Genomic DNA, 8,827 nt, shown 5'->3' on the forward strand with positions numbered 1-8,827 from the left:
AAGAATTCAAAACGTGAATGCGAAAGCCTTCTTTGAGCGTTTGAATCAAGCTCTCAATGAAAGCATTAATTTTTGGCAGAAAAAATCAGTGGTCTTCAATCTTGACAAATTTGTACCTATAAAACAATCAATACCTTTAATCAATGACTAAAGCCTCACGTGCCCACATGGTGAAATGGGGGTTTGGCTAATGGATCTATGATGCCTAAGTTAGTTTCTCTGAAAATAGCGAACCTTTAGGGCTTGTATAGTAGCAAAAAGCTTACCAAATTTTGGAGGTGATGAGGGTATTTATAGGAGGTAGTGGACGACCATGGTGATAGGGTGCCCTACATATGGCAGATTCCCATTGGCAAAGTTATGTAAGTTATGTCATCCGTAGGATGCACAAGGAAATGATATTTCCAAGATATTAATTAAGAGATAATATCTTGGAATAATGATGAGAATATCCCTAATTGATTGTGATAAAGATTCCTTACATTCAATTCTCTCTTTGATGATTCTACATCTTCAAGGCTTCCACAATCCATGAGTGACACCTAGCAGTATGTCATGATCCTAAGCTAATTAGAAGAGGTTTGGAGAACCTATTCAGTTTGGGATTACAAATGTAATACGTTTTTTTTTTTTTCAATACTCTTGATCATTTTGTTTGGTTTGATAGTTTATTCATGTCTACTATCTAATGTGATTTGGAACAACTTTCTAAATCTCATTCATAATCTGGCCAGAGATTCTTAATCATATCATAAAGTATTCTCCCTCAATGGTTTAAAGGTTAGTGATCCCTTCTTGTTGTGTTCCTTCTGAAGGAAAATTTTTGTTCTAGCTATGAACATGTGAGAACATTTGAACACATAAGCAAACTAATAACACTTTAAAGTAGGCATGCATTCAAAAAAAATTCTAAAACCCATGACTTTCAAAGCCTAGTGAATGGTGAACCACAAGACTCTTTAACAACATTAAAGAGAAGAAAGGATTTTGAGCTTCATTACCCTTGAAGCTCATCCTTGTCTACACAAGGGATTCACCCAAGTGGAGGGCCTTCAAGTCACGTCCGAGCTTCTTAGATCTTCCTTGTGATTTTCTTCCTTTTGATACTCCTTTGCTCCTTGGGGATGTGAGGAAAGGATCTCCAAGAACACCAACGGTTTAGTGTCTCTAAGTCTCCACACCAAAGATGTAGTGTGAAGAAAAGATGGATGACTTAGAGAGATTTTTGATGCTAGTAAAAGTCTCTCTAAGTTGACAACCTTTATAGAGAAAAAGAGGGAAAAAAATTTCTCTTCTTTGCCTTAAAAAAACCCTAATAAGGGAATGGCTATAAAGTTGCCTTTATACCACCTCACAAGTGAGTGGCAAACTTGTAATAAGTCAATCAACTCATTCTCCCTAATGGGTTTTAGCTTTGTTCTTTGGCTATTTTTCCATTCAGTTTAGTTGTCACACAACTTAAACTTAATAGGCCTTATGGACCAAAAACCCTTTTGGGCCCCGAAACCCAAAACTAACTTAAAAGCCCAATACGAACCTTTCGTATAATTAATTAATCTTGACCATCCTCAATTGAACAATTTAATTGCTTATCCATCTTTTTATATCTTCACATTTATCCTTACTCAGTGTATGATCCATTAGGTTCCATTTAGCGAGGCAGTGGGCGATTGTTACTTTTAACGATCAATTGTGAATTGAAACAACATTTCAATTCTCCCTTTGATGAAGATTAGTTTTTGCTAATCTTCAGGGCTTCCACAAACCATGAGTGACACCTAGCAGTATGTCATGGCTACCCAAGCTAAGTAGAAATGGTTGGAGAACCTATCCAGTTACAAGTGCAACGCAATACGGTCATTCTTTAACACAATACTCTTGATCACTTTGTTTAAGTGATAGTTTGTTTCATGTCTTCTATCCAATGTGATACTTCTGTATATGATTCAACTTCATAATGATTTGCAACATTCTTCTTAAGTCATATTCGTATGCTTTGGCCAAAGATTCTCGAATCATATCTCAGAGTATTCTCTTTCCACCATGGAAGGTTAAAGATCCCTTGTTGTGCATTCACATGCCTACATGATTAGATAGCTTGACCCCCAACAATGCCATGGACACTCTTAATGGAATGCCTTTAACATGATCAAAGATCAAGGGCCCAACCATTAGACATCTATGATGCCTCAAGTCAAAGGATTACTTTACATATTGCAACTTACGAGTTCGTACATGACATGTATGTTTAAACTCTCTTTTGATCGTTGTTCAATGTACTCGATTACCCTTTCGAGCACCTATATGTTTATCTTAGTGTCAAACACTAAATGACTTGAGACTAGTCATACTCACGATTGAGTCAACATAACGCATACTAACCTTAGCGGATTGTCAATGCCCAATTGGCAATCCTATGGCTTGGAACATTTCAGGAATGAACATATGATAAAGGTCACGTTAAGCTAACTTACTTAGATCACTTCTCTCTTAGAACAAATACATTCCTTGGATTCCCTTATTGCTTAAACAAATGATACAATAAGCAGTGATTAACAATAAGTTTTGCCCTTCATTAAACAAGTAATAGTTTAACATAATAAGTATTAAAAAAGCTATTACATCAAATGAGTGGCTTTGTGGACATATTTCCAACACCTTCTTAGTGCAAAAATATGGTTAGTATAATGGCACAAGTAAGGGTGTTGAACCACAGGGACTAAATGGACCTCTATAAATTACTAACTTTGAAAGAACCTATACTAAAGAATGAAAGTAACCAATTGAAAGGAGTTTTTATGTTGTAAACGAAAATAACTTAAAATGCAAGAAAAATATGGCAGCGAAAGATCTATTGATGTAGAAGCAATGGAGGTGAGGCCATATATTTTGAATTCACCATTACAAAACCCAATTCCATGATTATAAAGTTAAGCCGTATTCAACTACCAACCTATTTCTAGAGTTCGTTTTACATATATATGATCAGCTGTATAATGTGTGGTTTTGATCAAATTCTCCTAATCTACAACCTAATTAGGCTGTTCAACTTCGGTTCCTAATTAAGAATCTTTAGCATGCAAGAAAACATTAAAGAACCAAAGAAAATACATGGCAGGACGTTTACACAGCATTCTGAACATTCATTCACATGTCTACCAAGATTAAGCATGATGTTTACTGTAATCTTGATCAAATGATTTGTAGTTAACCCCAATGGTGATCAAACATTAAAATTAGGGTAAATTACACAAAACTACCTCAACTATTGGTCTCACGACACTATCATAGCTAATCTTTTAAAATTGACGATGTCATACCTTATCTTTAGAATTTGGTCCATTGATATACCTTCCGTTAGCTTGGCCATAAATTTGTCAATTAAATGCTGATGTGGCTTGATTTGGGGCCCACTTTCTATTAAAAAATTAATAAAATATTAAAAAAATAATAATTTACCCTTAAAAAAAAAGAAAAAAAAAAAAAAGAAAAACCAAACACCCATCTTCCCCTACCCCTTCCCCTTCCTTGCAACCTAAATCCAAAACCCAGATCCCTTCCCCTTCCACTTCCCTGTAACCCCTGACCCATTCCTCATCCACGCTAACATCTTCCCCCTAGACTCACCTCCTCATTGTCTGCCGCCCATCCCTCTCCCCAAAATAGACCGACATAGATTCGTAATTGAAGCCTTCGAGGCTGAATCAATGGCCAACCAGTCCAACCTCACCGTCTTCCAGCTCCTCACCTTCTTCGTCAAGTTTGCCTAGACCCTCGCCCGCCCGCCACCTACTCCACTCCTTCCCTGGAAATCGGATTGGAAATGGACAGAGAAAGTAATCCAACCTCACCATCCTCCAGCTTCTCCCCTCCTTCACCAAGTCTGCCTAGGCCTTCGCCTGCTTGCCGCCTACTCCTCTCCTTCCTTGGAAATCGGATCAGAAGTGGATAGAGAAAAGGTTGGTTTGCCGACTGTTTTGTTCGAGGTGTTTGATTTTGGTTTGGATTTGAAGATGTTGTTTTCTTGTGGGGTTCAGATAAGGTCGAAACTTAATTCCAAGTTGAAGAAAGAATCTTCATCTTCTTCGATGTTGTTTTCTTTAGCGATGGAAGGATTTGAAGGTGTGGCAATGAAGGCATTGGGTTTCCAAAACTTGATGAAAAAAGGGAGAAGCTGGAGGATGGTAAGGTTGCAGAGAAGAGTGGGGAGAGGTGGGTTTTGGGGGGGTAGATGTTGGGATGGGTGGGGAAGGAGTTGGGGGTTGCAGGGAAGGGGAAGGGGTAGGGGAAGATGGGTGTTTGGGTTAATTTTTTTTTTTAAGGGTAAATTATTATTTGTTAATATTTTATTAATTTTTTAGTAGAAAGTGGGCCTCGAATCAAGCCATGTCAGCATTTAATTGAGAAATTCACGGCCAAGCTAACAAAAGGTATAACATTGGACCAAATTCTAAAGATGAGGTATGTCATTGTCAATTTTAAAAGAGGAGGTATGATAGTGTCATGAGACCAATAGTTGACGTAATTTTGTGTAATTTACCTTTAAAATTAACAAACAAATTTAATAATAGATTTAGTGAATGAAATAAGAAGCAGATTGATGAACTAAATACTTTCACTTAAAAACATGTATCCATTTTACTAGGCTACATCGAAATTCATAGCTATGAATTTCTTTACACATCATGTTCATAGAAATTAAAATGAAAATACACAACATGAGTGAAAATAAATTCAAGAGAGGAAATCCTTATATGGCTTGAAACAGGCCCCAAGGGCTTGGAATTCGAAGTTTACAAGTTATTTGGTAGTTCTAGGATTTCAAACATTAGCTTCTGATACCAGTTTGTTTGTAAAGAAGGATGAATCTGATATCATCATCTTATTGCTCTATGTTGATAATATCATCTTAGCTGGATCTAATACTTTGAAGATACAAAAGATGATTAAAGAGCTTTCTGAGGTGTTTGAATTAAAAGATATGGGACAACTTACATATTTTTTGGGCTTACAAGTTCAGTATAAAGAAGATGGAGGTGTTTTTGTTAACCAGTCTAAGTATATTAAAGATTTAGTCTATAAAGCAGGTATGGAATCATGCAAATCAGGAAACACCCCTTGTAAGCCTCACCATCAAATACTACATTCAGAAGGTGAATTGTTGACAGATCTAACCACTTACAGAAACATTGTGGGGTCTTTACAATATCTGACCTTTACTAGGCCATATATTGCCTTTGTTGGGAACATAGTATGTCAGTTCATGTCTTCACCAATGGATGTCCATTTTGGAGATGTCAAAAGAATTATTCGTTATCTTCAAGGAACCATAAACGTTGGCATTACTTTTAATGCAAACACATTTTCAAAGCTCAATGCCTTTTTTGATTCTAATTGGGTTGCAGATTTGAATACTCGAAGATCAATTACTGGCTATGTGGTGTACTTAGGCAATAATCCAATATCTTGGCAGTCTAACAAACAAAATTCAGTGTCTAGGAGTTCTACTGAGGCTGAATATAAAGCCTTATCACATACTGCATCAGATATTGCTTGGATACGTAATGTACTGAAGGATTTGGGAGTGTTTTTAGATGCACCACTAACCATTCACTGTGCAATATGTTTGTTATTGCCTTAAGTGCAAATTCGATGTTCCATTCAAGGATCAAACACCTTGACATAGGCTATCATTTTGTGAAAGAGCGAGTGCAACAAAGCGATTTGGAGGTTTTGTACATTCCAACCTAGGAATAAACTGCAGATGTTCTCACAAAAGGTCTTCACAGGCCTTCTTTTGTCAAGCACTTTATAATCTCAAACTGGACAATCCTAGTTGAGATTCCCGGGGGGGGGGGGAGATGTTGAAGATATATGGTGACTGCCACATTATTTGCCATATCATCACAACCAGATAAGAATGCCACATCAGTTATTGGAGTTAGTTAGTTTGTTAAAAGTAAGTTACATATATTGCTTAGCTGATAAGCTACATTTGGAAACTATATAAGCAAGTATTTCTCAAAGTGTAATAACTTTCATCTCTCTAGAAATAAAGCTTTCATTCCCTTCTCTTTCTCTCTCTATTTCTTCGAATACTACACTTAGATTATCCTGGATACATTCATCTGTGAATCATTGGATGAATGTTATCAATTAATTGTCCACATAATTACGACTCTCAGAGTGAACATTTTTCCAATGTACCTATCATACGTTCATACACCATTTGTCCATAAATCTATCAACTCATCAATCAACGATCACAAATAAATATCAATGGAGTCACTTGGTGATCTAGGCCCCTAAATGAAAAGACTTATGATCCTAAATTCTTTCTTCATGCGCCCCTAGGAGGCAAGTTAAAAGGAATAAGTTAAAAGGAAAAACGATCATCAGTTAAGTGTTGTGCTCATTCCAAAAATTCACAAATAGACTGAAGCCATTAGAAGCAAGTCATAATATGACATTCTTTGGCTCAGCCGTTTGATCAAATTATTTCCATGCTTCGCCATCTATCGAATGCAGTAAAACGTCATGATCATCATCATCATCCCATTTCTCCTTATGTCACCTCATATCACATGCAGTATAGGTTGACATATACAAACTCTATAATCTTTGCATAAGGGGGAAATGATGCAACACCTTATTTGGAATCATGTTGTTTCAATATCTCAACTCATGCACTTGGACATTTATCTAACTTCTCAAGTTCATAGTAAAACAACATACAATTATTCGTGCATGCATGGATCTTGTCATATCTCAACCTGAGATCTTTCAAGATCTTCTTTGATTCAGAATGATTTACATCTTTCAAGATCTTCTTCGAGTCAGAATGATTTACAAACAATGCATTTGGTTTTGGAAGAATATGTTTAATAATACCCATCATCGTATCGTAGTGTTCCCATTGGTCATACTACACTCTACTTACATGTACATCAACTTTACAATGGTTATTAGGACAAAAAAATCTTCACAACCAGGGTACAATTCTTGATGAGCTTCCTTCAACAATTAGGAAGGGCATCATTCAATATGTCCATCAGTTGGTCATCGTCAACACAACCAGATGAAGAAGGTTCTTTCCTAACTATCCCATTATCTGGAGACGTTGATGTTGTAATGAGCAATTCTTTATGATATGTCTAGTGAAGTAAATGCGTACCATCCTATTCATATACAAGTGATATCAGACTTCGTCCAGTGTCATCCAAATACAGTTGTTACATTTCACACGGGACACCTCATATGATTCTGAGCATTGACATGGTTGCTTGCAAATTGAATAAAATTGTTGATTCCCATCTAAATATTGGTCACAACATCTACTTTTCAGCTTGATCCACTCTTTGTCCATTATGCCTATTTTTAGAGAACTTTGTCACCATAATGATTTGATATACACTTCATCACTTCCTTATGCCTTTGGTAAGAAGTTTGACAACATCTCCTTAGAGTTTCCCAATGCGCTACGTGGATATTACAAACAAATATCTAGTATGAACTCCAAGAACACTAGGGGGATACTACCAAATTTTCACGAACAAAACTTAGGCACGTTCACCGCATACCCTAAGCACATACCAATGGACTACCGAATTTTCTGAACTAGACAATTCAAGATTCAGTTAGATCACGGAGCCACATATTGCGTCTATACGCGTATTCAACATAATTTCAAACGGGTCTAAGGTTCTTTTCCTAATCTAATGTTGCACAAATTAAATTCACCTAATCTACATGCACACAAACTCAAAATTTCTTACAACATATAATTTCAACATTCATAGATATCACAATTAAACAAATTCAAACTTACTATTTATTAACACACAAACTAAAAATTTCATATAACACATAATTTCAACATTCATAGATATCACAATTAAACAAATTCAAACTTACTATTTATAATTAACAGACAATTAATATATTTCCTTTAATTTACTTCCAATCCAATCACAAACCTACAATAACCAAAATTAATTAATCACACGTTCAAATAAAAAATCATTCAATAAATAACTACATTTAACCTTCAATTAATTGGGAAAGGGAGATATGAAGGATAGGGTGTAAGTGTGAGAAAGAAAGAGAGAAAGTGAGAAAGAGACAGAGAGAGAGTTTAGGAAGCAGAAGTAGTCCCCTTCGCCGCGGCGCCGGGGGGGGGGGGGGGGGGTGGTTCGGAGAAGAAAAGAAGAAGGCACATATTTAATTGATGAATAATATTTTTTTCGAGAAATCATTCCGTCGGGCAACTACTAGGATAGCGCAAAGGCTTTGTCACTGAATTTTTTAACAAGTCATAGTGGGACTTTGTCTAACGGCACGAATTAATGGGCCATTGAATCTGTCCATTGGGTAAAGTTCTTTTACCCGACGAAATATGGTTCGTCGGCAAGATTTTGTAAACCAAGCCCTATTTCCTGGTAGTGTGAACATATATATATATATATATATATATATATTTATGCATCAAGCACACTTATAAAAAATAGAAATAAATATATGTAGGTAGATATACTCATACAACCTTTTAATTTCTTGACAAATCTTAAACAACTTGTGCAAACCCACCATTTTTGGTACCTTACAAACACTCAGCATATGGATCGAGGGGTTTGAAATTTGTTAATGTTAGCTAGCCAAGTACCTGTAGGTACATTACTCTACTGTAGTTTTTTTAATTGTTTTTTCTTTTTACATTTTAGTTAGGTTTATTTTGGCCGTCAAATAAATTGGGTGATCGTGTTTCAAACTCAATTTCTAGGGAGAGAGTACTGATCATTCAATTTTGTGTCTCAGATTCTCAGGCTCA

Source organism: Pyrus communis, chromosome 6 (genome assembly GCF_041283825.1).
Source record: "Pyrus communis isolate YQ-2024b chromosome 6, ASM4128382v1, whole genome shotgun sequence".
NCBI lineage: Eukaryota > Viridiplantae > Streptophyta > Magnoliopsida > Rosales > Rosaceae > Pyrus > Pyrus communis.